Raw genomic sequence first — 15,676 nt, 5'->3', positions numbered from 1 at the left:
TTTAGATTTTTTTTTTTTTAATTTTCATTATTTATTTATTTATTTATTGAAAAAGTCAGTAAAATCCTGACATCTCTCTTCTGGCCTACTGGATGTTTAGTTACTTGTAGTAATTGAAAGAGTTTCACCACGAAAACCTGACCTCTGATTTCCTCTCTCTGCTGCTTTGCACGTAAATGTCTTGGTGTGACTTCCAGGGCCTTTTATGTTCTACCCCTACTCTACTTACTTACTCTCAGGCTGTATTTAGAGGCACGACTGAGGTGCCATGATCATATGGCACAGATCATTAAGCAATATACTCTTGACAGGTATTGTCCTGATGTAAATCAGCTGTAGCAGAGACTTGGAACTTTTATAGCTCATATCCCACACCAGCAGTCCCATCACTAGACCATATGCGACCCTAAGGTAAATGAATCTGGGCCTCCCCTTTCAATCGGAGACATCATTCTTGTCAAAACTAAGAGCAGTCTCAGTTGCCACAGTGGGGACTGTGAGTGAGGGGTTTCAGAGGAAATTTTCAGATATGCTATTCTAAAATGAAAAGTTTGAGTCAGAAAATGCCCAACAAGAGATGATAATAAGCATTTCTTCACTTTTAATAAAAAAAACACTGATTTGATACTGCATGTAGGGCATGGGGAGACAGTCAGAGAGCTGCCTGTCTAGGCTAGAGCCATGCAGAGTCCACATCCAGCCTGGGATATGCAGAGAACAAGAGATTATACGCTGTCCCTGATCGGTGTCCTTTACACAGGGAGTTGCCCCTAAAGTGCTCCTTCATTTCAGAGGAATTATAGCTGTTTAAGGGTGTGAAATAGCTGTGAACAAGAAAGGAATGTGATACAAATTGTTCTATGCAAAATTCAAATTTAGCTTGTCACTGCCACTGCATGTGCTTCAGCAATAGCCGTTTGCATAGTCCCACAACAAAACATCTAAATTATGCATTTTTACATTCCCTGGATAGCTAAACCCTGCCACTGACTTCAGCTGAAGTAATTTTGACCTCACGAATGCATTACAAATGCTTTGTTAGGTGACCACCAGAGATTGTGGAAGCAGATGGCTACTCAAACTGCAGCTTTAAGGAGGAGACGGTCTGATTTGCAAATATCATTGCTCCCTGTCTTCTTCTGTTTAGGGGACCAGCCTGAAGAAAACTATCCTATCTCTCCTCCTACCCCCTCACCCCCTGACCAAAAAAAAATACTGAGATCTTTACCCAGCACTGCACACAGTGCCTGTGCTATCAGAGCTGGCTGTTGCACAGGGAAAGAAAACATAGAAAAGGAAAATAACAAAAATGAGCTCAGTTACCAGAAGGGACTTTGAGGAGTTAACACCAGCCACATATCAAAAAAAGCAGATCTCTAAAATCCTCCACAAGAGTGAGGATTTGTATGGTTATATCTGATGGAAGGATTTAATGGGCAGGGTCACTGGCCTAAAACAATAAGAAGGATGGAAAATCTTGCAGCAAGGAACAAAGCTGCAAAATAAATCAAGATTTGATGAAGAATAAAACCAGGAGGAGATTATGGAGAAAAATAATGAAAGAAAAAATAATATAAGAGCGAGGAGAGAAAGTTCACAAGAGGTGTAAAGAATGGAGTTCCTTTTAAATACTGCAGGCAAGATCTTCACTTCTTTGTGCAACTGGAAACAAATCCAGCAATCGCTGGAGACTGAGCCCAGAAAGCTCTTTGTACCCCTGCCAACAAATTCATAATGTGAAGATGGTGCTCTTCTAAACAGAAGGATAAGATTCTGAAGAAGGCTGTAAAATTTTGGGGGCAGGACATGAAACAGAAATGTTTCAGGATCCATCACTGGCTACTTTAAGGGAGAAGGAAGAAGTGAGCAGCATTAAAACCTGCTTTAGAACAGTAAATATAAAGTACAGAGTTTTCCTTTCAAATACAGTTTTAAATATCAAGGGCACATCATAAAAGAGAAAAAGGAAGAGATTAAATCCCTGAAGAACTGATTGTGGTTGGAAAGCTGTCTAGAAATACAACCTGAGTCCAATGTAGAAAAGAGACAGCGCCATGATATTGCATAGCAAATTCTTATTACCAACAGAAAGGTGAGATTAAAAGACAGGGATAAGAAGACAACAAACAAAAAATCACAAGCATCTGAGTATTCAAGAAGATTTGATTAAGTGTTAAAAATAATATGAAGGAGAGAATAAGATGTAGAAGGCAGAACATCACAGCAAATAATAGAAGCAGAGTTGAACTCCTGGAAATGGAAGTGGGAAAAGGGGAATTCTGAGGCAGAAAGGAAAACACTGGGCAAGAGAAGGTGCAATTGTAGCAGAGGAGAAGTGAGCCAGGATACCAGCCTGTGACAAATATGTCGCAGGGTCACAGATTCGCCTGTGTTTGCAGTCAAGAATTTTCCACTGCTCCCCTGAGGAGGGGCTAACCACCCCTCTCCAGAAGAGGACCAGGGGAATTGAATTTCATACTTTTTCTGCAGTAAGGAATATTTGGGTTTCTAGAGGGATGACAAGGGAAAGTGACTAGGCAGTCAGGGAATGCTGAAGGGGAAATGCTTTGAAACCAAAAAAAAGAAAAAAGAAATGATACGTTGAGAAGACCTAGAAGAAAGGTAGATTTTCAGTGTCTCTTATAAGGAGGTAATTATTTTTAAAATAAGATCCTATTACTGCATATTCAACCATTTATAATGCTTAAACTGAGAGAATACTTTGAAAATGAGGAAGAATAAAATAATCTTCGTAGAATAGGAGAACCAATGACAATTACTCTCATAAATTTTTAAAGACTTTGTTGAGAGAGGACTTTACAAACAATAGAGTGCTACACCTGCCATTGTTCCATTACAAGAAAAATACATGTGAAAACCATGGGAACTGAGCCATTCCTGTTTGTTGAGTGGGAGAGAGGTGGAGCAATTTTATTGGCTTAATATATTGTGTTTGTCTTTGAAATCAAGTTGCTAGATGAAGGAGGCAGATGTGTCTGATCAAAAGTTACCTATAGGTAACAAAAAGTAACAAAAGGTAATGAAGGTAACAAAAATTGCTATCATAAACGTTTCCTCTTTCCTTTTTCAATTTCCTTGTATAGCTTTTTAGATTTCTGGTAGCATTCTAGGAAGTGGAAGTTACCTTCCTGGGGGAATTTGTAATGAAGTCCTAGATCCAGCTGATGAGAGATCAGGATGGTTGAGAACTGTCTGGAGCAGGATATTTAGAAAGGTTACAAATATGTTAAAAGAACTGGATCTGAGTAATATTTGGAGGGTGATGAATCATGATTTTAGAAATTCCACTTACTATTTCATACCAGAAGATACACATTCTATAATGGGTATGCTATACGAGTTGTGTCTGTCTACAGCAACCTACCTGTACATCTATAGCAGTGATCAGATGGTCTGAACACTGCTTTGATAGATCTGACCTGTGGAGCAATTTGGGTTCAGCCAGCTGCTATACATAGAGACTAGAGGCAGTTCCTTTATATGACCAATTGAAAGTACAAGAACTAGGGAGCAATTCTCAGAAATATTTAGGAGACAATGGTAAAAGCCATGAAAAAAAATATATACAAAAAAAAAAAAAAGGAAATGTGTGCTGGCAAGACCAAAAGAAGAGGTAAGAGGCATCCTTGTCAGTAAAGCTTCCTCCCTTTAGAAGTCCAGAATACAAGATGAACAGTATTTAACAAAGGCTTGTTTTGGAGAGTGTAGTTTTAAAGCAAGGAGTGGATATGCCTTTAAAAATCCAAGATGCTTAAGGTTTTAGTCCCTGGTGATTTAAAGTCTGAGTTTTACAAAGGCTTTAGTGAGTTTTCACTCCTGCATTAGTAGGCATTTAATGTGATCAAGCCAGGAGGACAAGATGCTTCCCCTAGGAGAGAAATAGGGAGAATTGTAGCATGTAAAGGGAAGAGAGAGTACAGCAACTACTTGTTGTATAGATCTGTATCATTAATAAATAGTAAAATGAAGTGGAAATACGTTGGCAGATTGAGAAATGAGTATAATACAAGTGACTATACAGTACCAAGTATTTCTCATCTTATTTGTTAAGATTGCTATAGGTAGATGGACTGCGTACAGGCAAATGTCCAAACAGGCTATAGCACTGCATAAAAACAACATATCTCTGCACCCCCCAAAAATTGTTTGATCAAATAGAAGGGAATATATGGAAGATACGGCTTGAGAAATACCTTACAGTTTTCTGTTTTGTGCAAGAACTCCTTAACTTTGGAAGAGTCAATGGATCTTACCACAGATTGATTTAGTTTGATAAGAAGAGTTATGTAAAACAACCTGTACCAAAGTATGCATTTTTGCTATTGTACTTTCTGTGTTAGAACAGGATTTTCCTCAAGGCAAAAGGCAGTAAATATAAATGTGGTGAGGCAAAAATGCAGGCTACATACATCCAAGAAGCTGAACCTGGAGTGTTAACTTTCAAGTTAGAGGTATTCAAACTGATGACAATAATAATCAATAAATATATCCTACTACTTCAGTATGACAGTATCTGTGATACTAATCTTGTGCCCTGCTGTGCACAGCTGGGCACAGCTCTGGCTTTGCTGTGCCTCTGGCCATCCATCCGTTGTCCTCAGGAGGGCTTTGCTGGGACATCACCGCCTGCTGGGCAAGGCTGAGCTTCCCCTCCCCTCTTCTGTCTTGTGGCTCTCCTGGTTCTCCTGGAAAAGTGTCATAACAGAGCAGAGGTTTCGTGTTTGTGGCCACTGGATACCTGAAGAAAATGGCAGAGGGAAGAGCCTGTTCCAGGGATTGGATTTTTTTGTGCCCTGAGTGAAGGAAAGGAGAGGAGGAAGTCACTGCACACTTCTGTAGCTTGAGGGGAACCTTAGCCAGTCCCTGCTGAGCTCACACTCCCTGGGTGTGAGGGCTCCTGGGAGAAGAGAAGACCCCTTTCTACCACCTTTGGAACACCACTGACCTCTTATCCAGAAAGTTTGAAAATACTGTGATATTGTTTGGAGGGAAAAGTATTACAAAGGACTCAAATAACCTTTTAGAACTTAATCGAGCATTGCCCTGGGGAAAGTCTACTACTGGATGGGAGAAAAGATGTCAGGTCAAATTGCTAGAGAAGAAGCAAAGAAGAGGAACAGATACTGAGAAATAACAGATCACATTCCCGACCACTGAGGTAAGCAAAAGTTCACTGTGCGGCTTGCCTATGCTCCTAACCATTTTCTTTGATTTTTTTTTCTTCTTTTTTTTGAAAACTTTTGATGAAGATGCTTATATCATAAGGACTGCTGCTTACTGAAGGTATGACCTGCCATACCTTCAACTCCATGTAATTCCTGTGCAATTACTTCTCTTTGGCCACCATTGTGGTTTGTTTGCATTTTAGTCTTCTAACACTTATTTAAAATGTCAATTCACGTTTCTTCTTTGCACCCTAAAGACTTTCCTCTTGCAGTCTACCAGACCCTGCTTAGGAGGGTGTAAATAGCTAGCAGTGGCAAGTGATAGCAAAATGCAGTTTACAGCAATTATTCTGGAGCATGGTAAAACCTTGGGCCCGTTCCAAACTTGCAGACGGGCAGCTGAAGTACCAGCTAGTCATACCCTTTAGAAAAAAGATTGTGCACTGTTGAGCAAAAACTATATATGAACACTGCAGTGTGGGACAGGTTCTTGGAATAGTTTCCTGTGGAAAAATTGATTGCTAGTGCACACTGTCTTCCATCCAAAGTATCCATGGCAATATAAAATATGTTGTAGGTTTAGTATGGAGAGAGAAGTTGAGGCTGGAGTGAAGACAGTTTAAACAGGAAACCCACATTTCAAAATGCTGTATATGTAAAGCAACTCCTTTTCCACTGGTTTCTTTTGCAGAGGCTGCTGTTGTTTAGTTTGACTTCTTATTATTTGCTTTTATAATAGCCTATATATTTACGAGGGATCAAGCCACATACAAGCCTCATTTTATGTCCATTTGCTACCATTTACACCACATTACAAACTCATTTACAAAGGGAATGTGAAAACAAATGTGAGCCCTATGGAAAACCTCACTGAGCCCCTGTGTGATTGCAGCCGTATGTAACAGCTCATAAATGGTGTCGGCTAGAGACTAGGCTTAAGTACTACAGCACAGGAGCTTGTCATTTCCTTAACCAGATTGCAGCATCTGTATTTCCCTTGCCCTTTTCCTGGTGCTGTTAAGCCAGAAAATTCTTTCTAGAGCAGTCATCTTAAAAGCCAAATAGCTCCTTTGGAACAGTTCATAATGCTGTCATCTTTAAAATATGCCATTGTGCTGTAAAGAGCTCTTAAGAGCTGCAGTGTTGCTGGCTTGCATACTACACCGAGATACAGAGGAAAATCAAAACTAGAGCCTCCAAAACAGTCACTCCATCAGGTGAACTGTCATAGATGCACAAGTTCGGCATGTAAGAAATTTTTATGTTCTCACTCAGCATGCTGAAATCTGCCACATCCCAGTCTGTCCACATCTCCAGATATATCCGTTAGCTGAGTCAGTCCCTGGAGCTCCATTTCACCACAGTCAGATATGCCCTGCTGAAGATAATACTATCATTTTCACACGTATGAAGGAATACAAAATGGGGGAAGGTGCCTGTGTTCATAGAGATCCAGCCACGCTTGTCAAGACTGAAGCCCTTTCTTCCAGGTTATTCACTTAGACACAGGAGTATTGCATCTGAGGCATCAATCAGCTTGCAAACCAGAGCTGCAGAATACTAACGTCAGAAACAGCCTTCCATGTAAACAGCGTTGATCTGTTTTGGGGGTAAACCATTCCTTTTTTTGTTGTTGTTGTTTAAATCTAAACATAGTTCAGGAAGTGTTAGTTCTAGAAGGCACCCGTGTGGCTGAGCAACATATACCACTCGCAGCCTCAAAAATAGCTGAGAAAGCAAAGGAAAAACTGATCTAGCTGTTAAGAGTAGGAAACTTACTGTTACGTGTCTTGCTCACTAGAGACAATCTGGAAGAGAAAAAAACAAGGCCAAGAGAAAAAAAGAAAAAAAAAACCACACAACCAAAGCCAAGAGAACAACTAGAGCAATTAAATTAAACACTCATTCTCTGGTACGCTGTTTAACTACCTTGTTTGGTTGAATCTCCACGCACATTTTCTCTGCTGCTTATAGAACACATAGGAAACATCTCCAAAGCACTTAGAGTGTACAAAAGAGCTTCTGTTAACTCCATTAGATTGATACTTGAGGCCTTGAGTGAAAAACAGATTTATACAGTCAAATTAGGGATAATAAGCACAACACTGGCTTTACTCTTAACAAATGCCCTGTGAGCATCAGTAACCATCGTGCCCGAGACATCACATGGGACTTGACCCCCAGTTTAATGACAGATTCTTGCAATTATCAACAGTCCTCCCATCGAGCAACCTGCTAAGCTTTCATCTGATGCTTTTCTTGTATTCATGGACAAAATGCAAAGTCAGTTTTGTGGTTTTATGGCTGAATATAAGTTCTCTCTTTTGCAGCCTTTTGTGTTGGGCTTTTTATTTTCCAGTCAGAAATTTCAATAGGCCCAGTCATGACAGAGGATGCAGGCAAAACTCCCACTGTCTTCAATGCTAAAATATTATTTAGGCACAGTCATGACAGAGGATGCAGGCAAAACTCCCACTGTCTTCAATGCTAAAATATTATTTAGTGCTTATAAAAACTTGAGAAAATAAAATGTATTTCCAGTTATAAAAAGAATAAAGCAGGGAAACTCCCTTTATTTTCCATTTCTGTTCATAGATGAGCATGTAGAGTAATCTCTAATTGATGGACTGCTACACACTGAAAGGCAAAAAAAGAACTCTGCCAGAGGATAATATTATACATAAATTTCCACTAAGTATTTGCACAAGGTCTTTTGCATAATAGTCTCTAATATGGCTAGGAAAAGTTATAAATCTTTCATTTCATTCTGCTGGCTGAATTGTTTTCTCTTTTGTTCTTACTGCTCTGATTTTTTATTTTTTAAGATAGTATTCTCATCTATCACACAGTGATGGTGAACTTAGTAAAGTTTGAATTTTGCTTTTTGGTTTTTGAAATTTATCTACAGTTTTTGACATTTCATGCAAGCAGTATCTTCACCTTTTTCAGTGATTGGGATGAAAAATGTGGTAACTGGTCTGTCTTGTGGGAATTATTGTGCCTGTTGAATTCAATTTAAACAAAATTAAAAATTTCTTATATTGCTTCTCAGTTCTTGCTAAATCAAGATGTACTGAGGTATGTGAAAATATTTGTGGTGAGGGGAACATGTAAAGGCTGGCTGAACTTCTTTGAACTTCAGTCTGATGGTGTTTTGAGGTTAATGTTAAAGGTCAGGCCAGTTCTTGTATTATTCAAATAAGTTTCCCTGTCTTTAATACAGTTCTTGAAGCAGATGATTTAGCATGATATGATGACTGTCTAAATTATTTCAGGATATCAGAGATTTAATTCTCTGTGGAAGCAGACAAAAGTATATGTGCCTGATGTTTGGAAGTGTGATTTTTTAAAACAAATTCATTTGAAAGTAGGACGCTACTTTTTTGGAAGATGAATTAATTTATAACGGGAGAGATAATATCCCATGAGCCAAACTGATGTCAAGCATTGCATTATAGATCCAAGTGTCACAACTCTGAGACAGAACAGGTAATCCTGGGATATGAGAAAATAGAGTTGGAACAGATGCATGGCACCCTATGGGAGAAAGACAGCCATTTGTGAGCCAAAGGAGTACATACATTTAAACCCTTTCTTGCTTTTTTTTTTTTTCCCCTGCATTTTGATTTCTACTCTTGCTAAATCAAGTCAGTTTCAAACCAGCTCTTACCTCCTGCTTGATTATACAAAGACAGAAGGTATGATAACAGTTTATCAAAGACTGAGTTGTAACCACAGTGAACAGATGTGGGAGATTGGTTTTAGAAATTGTAGTTTTGAAGATGCAAACATCTCCAAAGTTGAAAAGCAAGCAGGAAGAGAGTAGTCATTGAAGGGAAATTATAACAGTGGTAGTATTTTCATGTTTTATCACTGTGGGACCTTTTAACAGTCTTCTTTTAGACCATAGACAATGTGCTGAATTTTAAAAGACACCTGCTTTGCATGGTATGGTTGCAGGTTAAAATGTTATTCGATAAAAAGGGTTTACAGCTTTTATAATAAATTCCAATGTTTTTTCTTCATATTATCATATTAAACTTAGAAAATGCAAGACCTACTTCAGCAAATATTTACTCCTACAAGCAGCTTGATATATGTAACTGTGTCCAACTCTCCCATACATTTAGAGCTGCTGGTACTAACTCTACTCTGAATAAATTATTTTAAACCCTGAGACTGGAAAATTTCTTAAAACTAAATAGATTTTGGGTGGGAAAATGCAAAAGGGGGAAGTTGTGCTTTCAGCTCACAAAAAAAAAAAAAAAAAAAAAAAGATTGTCACTCCTCTGAAGACATATCCATAGCTGTATTAACAAGCTTTGAGACAACTACCACATGTTTAATATCTTGAGAAATCTAAGCAGTCTTCCTGCTTTTTCTGCCAGAGGGAGTGACATAACAGGAACCATGCACATAGCTTTCCATTTTAAACCTAATTTCCATTCTCTGTTTATGGTTAAGGTCATACACTCTGGTAGTCACAAAAATAGTAAAATTACATTAATCTGTATATCAAAATACTGCAGGCTCAAGATGAACTGTTTGTAGTTCTCTTTACCATTGTCAGCCTCCCTAATATTTGCAGGGGATTATTTCCTCTTCCAAGTCCCCTCAACCTCTCTTCCAAATCACTTAATTAAACTTTGAACACTAGCAAGCAAGGACAAGGAGGAAGCACCATCCAAATGTCTCCTCATGGGTAGCAGTCATCTTAATGAAATAACATGCTTTTAGACTGAATACATACAGCTTCCCTAAGAATAGCTGGTTTTGCTCTCCAGAACACTGGTGTTGGGGAAAAAAAGAAAGAAAGAAAAAAAAAAGGGAAAAAAAAAAAAAAAGGAAAAGCCGTTAGCTAGCTTTAGGGGTAAAAAGAGAGAAGAAAGGACAGAATAGTAGGAAAGAGCTAGAAAATGAAAGAAGTTGCTTGCAGAGCTGAACAGATACAGAGACAAACAAACCACCAAATGTGGATTAAAGGGTCTTTAGTGTATGTGAGAGAAAGAAAAAGGGGGTGGGGGTGGGGGGAGGGGGGTAAGCACTGGCACCAACAGAAAGTGAAAGATAATGATAACACACAAAGAACTATCTATGAATTTTAAGTAAAATACACCAGGAATGAACATCAAAGCTATAACGTCTGTGTATAAACTTCTCAAAGTCTTGGTAAAGAAATATTAAGGTCTTGCTTTACGTAGAGATAAGGGAAATGCCCTAGAGTTTGTATTCACATTTTCACACCTCAGTGGATCAAGCTAGTAAATTTTATAATATGAACAACATTATAGCACACTATTGAAAAGCAGGAAGAAAGTTTGAAGGAAACTATTAGCATGGGGGAGTAGGAAAGATTGTTTTACAAAGTCAGAACTGTGTGCACTTGTACCTAGGTATGCACCTGCAGACCTGTTCTAAAACACCCACCCAAACTTCTGAACTGAGATAAAATGACTGAGGTGCATACTTGTCACTGCTGTCACAGTGACTATTAGATTAAGCAATCACTTTTGGTCAGACTTTGCCCTCTCATGGCATTGTTTATGTACTCATGTAGGTAGTGTTGTCTAAATCCTTGACTGAGTTCCTCAGAGAAAGACTACCTCTGTAAGCATTGTGCTGAGCCTCATACAGTGGATTCCCAGACCCTTAGGCATCTGTGTGCTATCAGAAAGGTAAAAACAATAATATGAAAGGAACCCTGCACTAATATCTAAAGGCCCCCAAACTCCACCTGAAACTTATCAATACAAAGACCTATCATCTGCCTTTACGTCTGACTTCCTATCTGTTATAGTGCTTGCAGAACAAAACCAAACCATAGCATGACTTGAAGTGTCACCTCTGTGTAGATAATCATACATTTTCTAATATATCATAAAAAGAATTAAAAGCAGAGCATTAATATCTACATGTGTTTGGGGGATACAAAAGGAAAGAAAATCCACAGGGTTGCAGAGCAGATGATTGTATAACCAGGAGCAACTGACTCATGCTAAAAAAGGAAAATTTAGGCTGCATGTTAGGAAAGCTTTTTGTCAGTGGTGATTTTGGTGCTTTAAAATAGTCCCTGGTGAGAATGAATGCTGACCTTGGATGTCCAATTTCCTGAAACAAGGAAAGGGGGAGCTCGTCACTCCTCCTCTGTCCTCTTTGCTATTTGAAAAGTCTCTTCCCTCCAGCTGAGGAAGAAAGCCTGGAAAGGCCAGAGAGGAGCAGTGGCCAGGTAGGGATGGGTTGGGCAAAAAAGATACCATCCCTGGGCCACAGTACCACAGGGGTTCCTGGCAGGGCTGTAATTTGTGTTGTTGAAAAGCTTTCTGCTGAGGAAATGTCTTCATCAAACTCAAAATAATTTCTGATATGACACACTCTCAATTTGCCTGCCTATGCCAAAATGTTCTCATTGTTGATGCTATTGCCCGACTCATCTCAAAGTGCTTAACATTATTTGAAAGAATTTAGACATTACGGTCCCTGGCTTCTCTATAGTTCTGTTGCTTAAACTTCACCGAGAGGGAAGGACTCTCATTGTGTTTCAAGGCCTTCTGCGTGTGGCCTCCATACCATGCAGACTGGTGGAATTTATGCTAGAGGATACATAGATAAATACTAGAGGGGTGTCATGTCTCATAAATCTGATAAAACGCCCCAAAGAAGTCAGTAAATTCACATTTTTAAGATTCTCTGGTTATCAGTGAAGTGTATTGCATTTTAAAGTCATTCAGCAGTGACTCTCACAAAAGACTCCTGTGGAAACTAAGCTCCCGCTGCATGGAAGGGAAGGCCTTTTTGCGTATTAGTAGTTGACTAAAAGGAAATAAAAGCAGATGTTTGAAATGGTCTGACGTTTCCAAGGGAGTTTCTCAGGCACCTGTGTTGGGACCACTCAGGTTCTGGGAAGACCTGGGAAAAGAGTCAAATAGCGAGCAAAGATGCTGAGAGAAGAACCTGCAATATCACCTTAATAGTTTGAGGCACCTGAGGGGAAATATCAGCACAAATATCTTTCTTTCTTTGCTCTGTTTCTTTTAATATTTCTGAAATATCTGCTACTGACTGCTGTAACAACTGTTGAACTAAGTGGCCGTTGACACACCAGTCATGTTTCTCTGAGTCAATTTGGAAACATATGGTCTTTTTTCTTTGTAGTGTATGATCAGTGTTTTTGATTCACTGTGATCTTGAGGTACAAGCCCTGTCACATCAGGGCTCTTCACGGAGATTTCCTTGCTCTGCCTTACTGTCCTTAACCTTGTTCCCATTACCAGATTCTTATACTCTTCATTTCTGGGGCAGTATTTCCCTTCCTTCAGCAGGTTTTATCCATTCCAAAATGCAGAATAAATATTTAAATGGAAAAGGAAAAAAAAAAAAAGCAATCTTCTATGACAGGGGAAAGGAAATTTTTACTTGCTGAGAGTTGAATAGATCCTTTCAAACACATTTAACAAGCCTCCCACTAACACAGATCTTAGTGTTACCCAGGAATAATGCCAAGTGTGTGTGTACAGATAGATGTATAAAACGGTGGTGGGTCATGTAAAAAGAAATCGTAGTTCATATCTGCTGTAATGGTGGCATGTGAGTCACCTTTACTCCAGGACATTAGTGAGTGTCAGACAGGAGCTCCTTCAGCGTCTCAGGAATGTCTTTTTATTCTGTTTTCTTGGGACTTGCACATTTCACCAGCCTCCTGGGTCACTCAGGAGTTAGCCAAATCTAGGCTCTGAGCAGGGCTGTTCACTAATGCTAGCAGTGGCAAATTGCTGATAGGGATGTTTGTCCACTAATAATGTTGAGTCACCAGTGGCGACAAACCAAGTTAGAAAGAGCAGAAGCTGTTGTCACCTCCCTGTGTAGCAGGCCCTCCTGTTAAGGAAGATACGGCAGAAATAGTTGTTATCTTCTGATGGTAACAGTCTTGTCCGTTGCAGCAAAGCAGCTCTGATTTTAATTTACCCTAAGTGTCCCCTATAAGCCATTATGAATATGAGGGTGCGGGAGATGTCACACAGCCTTTGAAGCTCTCCTTGCATTTGGAGCAACAACCTCCAGCAAAGAGTGGACAGCTGGGAGCAGTAACTACTTCAGCCATCCTCATTTAATCTGCAATTGCACGTGAGCTGACATCCCGAGCTCACTGCAATCACTCCACATAAAATGCGTTCCTAAGCTTTCCAAAGAGCTGCAGTCTCCTCACTGTTAGCACATTTTCTGTTTCTTGCTCTCTTAAGGAAAGTGAAAGAATGAAATAAAACTATCCCTGCCTACAGGCTAGAATCCCACTGACTTTCAATCTTTTTAATAATCAATTACAGTCAAGAATATTTGTTTTGCTCCTCCTCCATATCCTCACACATAGATCTGACCTGCTACAAATCATGCACTGTGGACTTAAAGAAACTGCACACACAACTCCCAACTTGGCCATTAGTGTCACCTAATAAGTCATTTATAGCCTTTTATTAATTGAATATTCAGATAATGGAGAAAAAGTGAGCACTGTTAGTATGTCTTCAGGTCTGTTTCAGGGATTGTGTGATAGATTACATGCAGAAAGGCTTGTGACCTGAATATGAGCCAGTTGTCACATGAATAACGATATCAGACTTCAGCCTTTGTAAACAACACCATATCAGTGAATTCTGCTTTGATTTTCTTGTAATCAGTTTTAAACAAACCTTCTGCAGCAGTTAAGCATCTGGTGGTAGAACTGAAAGATATTGATGTTAATAATGAAGCAAACCACTCACTGCCAGATTCTGATAAACTGTACTGTATCTCACTCTAGCGGAGTCATTTAAGGAATAAGATGCTATTTAAACAGAATGAGAGTTTAAGCATCTGGATCAAAGTATTTAAAATGTATACTTACAGTTACCAGTCCCTAGAAATCTCAGGTATGAAAGATGTGCTTAGTAAAAGCCAAGTTTATGCACAAATAAATTATATTCTGGCAAATATGAACAGAAAAAGTCCCTCTGAAACTGTTTTTTTGTTTGTTTGTTTGTTTTTTTGTTGTTATTTCCATATAAAATTACACATGCTACATTAAAACTTCACTGGAAACTCCTCTCTGAAGTAAACTAGTTAATAAAGTTGATAAGCATCTACTGACTCTTACTTTGATACGTGGTGCTGTTTTTTTTTTATACTTTATTTTGGATAATTTAGTGTCTTTTTTAAATAAAGCGAAGAACTGATCAAACACCCGTCCTTCAAGAAATACCTCTGTTGCTCAGGGTTATGCTTCCTTTGGAACAGTTATCTGCTTCAACTGTTACAAGTGAGTACCAATTACCAGCAGAAAAAAATAACAAACTGACTACATTCTGATGAGTAAAAATGGTCATTCCAATTCTGTATTCATTTTGATAATTTTCATTGCTGTGTAAATAGCAACAGACATTATCGTGATTCATGTGGAAAAAGTTGTCAACTGAACACAGACTCCAGAGAAATTCTTCCTAAATGTAAGTTACATAATTGGAGGCAATGAACAACAGAAATATGAAGACATTTAGTTTCTGCTTCTGTAGAGAACACTCCCTCTACAATATTGCAAATGCATGTGTGCATCAATACGAATACCTGATGTGATCAGACAAGTCTAGCAATGTAAATATAAGTCTTTATTCACTATCTTATTTCCTCATGGCACTACTGGCCTCAGACCAGCTAAGGTTAAAGATGTGTGTAATTTTCAGCACATTTGTAGCTTCATTGTAGACCTTTGAGGGTAAATTACAACTTGTAGTTATTTTTTCACATGTACTGTAAATAGTATTGCAGTAACGTGAAAACTAAATGATACATACAAGGAAGTTGTGTGTTGCTTGTTTTAGCTCACCATACTATTAAATATCAGTTACAGAGGCCTCTTTCTCCCACCTTCCGCCTCTGCAATTGATGCCTGAGTGATTTTAAACTAGCATTGATGGGCGAGGCAGTATGAAGTCGTTAGCACCCTGTAAATTGAAAAGCCTGCTTTATTTCACAGCAACATCCCTGTACAGATAGGACTCCTGTGGCTCCTTGAGGAGCCAGATACACTCACTACCCACGGACCTGCTAACCTACTAAAAATGTGGCCTAAGATAATGTGACCACCCAACAGAGTAGCCTGCATCTTGGTCAAGAGGGCAGAATGCTTGATCTGAATGCTACTGGGAAATGAAGCTGAGATATTGACCAACTGGACAGTAACTTTCATCTTTAAGCCATAATGGTTTCTAAATTCTGATGCATATTCATTCTCTTTGAAAACACCTGTTTGCCTTAGCTTCTTCTAGTTGTTTAACATGCTCAGTGATGGTCATGTAAATAATATTACTAGTGATACTAGTGTGTGCAGATCTGGCCATATCAGCATTTTCAGAAACAGAAAGTGGTGCACTTAGACCTCATCTGGTTAGGAAATTTATGTTGTATGTTGTGAATCATAGCCTGCACCTGCAGCTCAGGTTCTCCTTATGCCATAATAGAGT

The sequence above is a fragment of the Anser cygnoides genome, chromosome 2, assembly GCF_040182565.1.
Source record: "Anser cygnoides isolate HZ-2024a breed goose chromosome 2, Taihu_goose_T2T_genome, whole genome shotgun sequence".
Taxonomy (NCBI): Eukaryota; Metazoa; Chordata; class Aves; order Anseriformes; family Anatidae; genus Anser; species Anser cygnoides.
Note: the sequence above shows the minus strand (reverse complement) of the source record.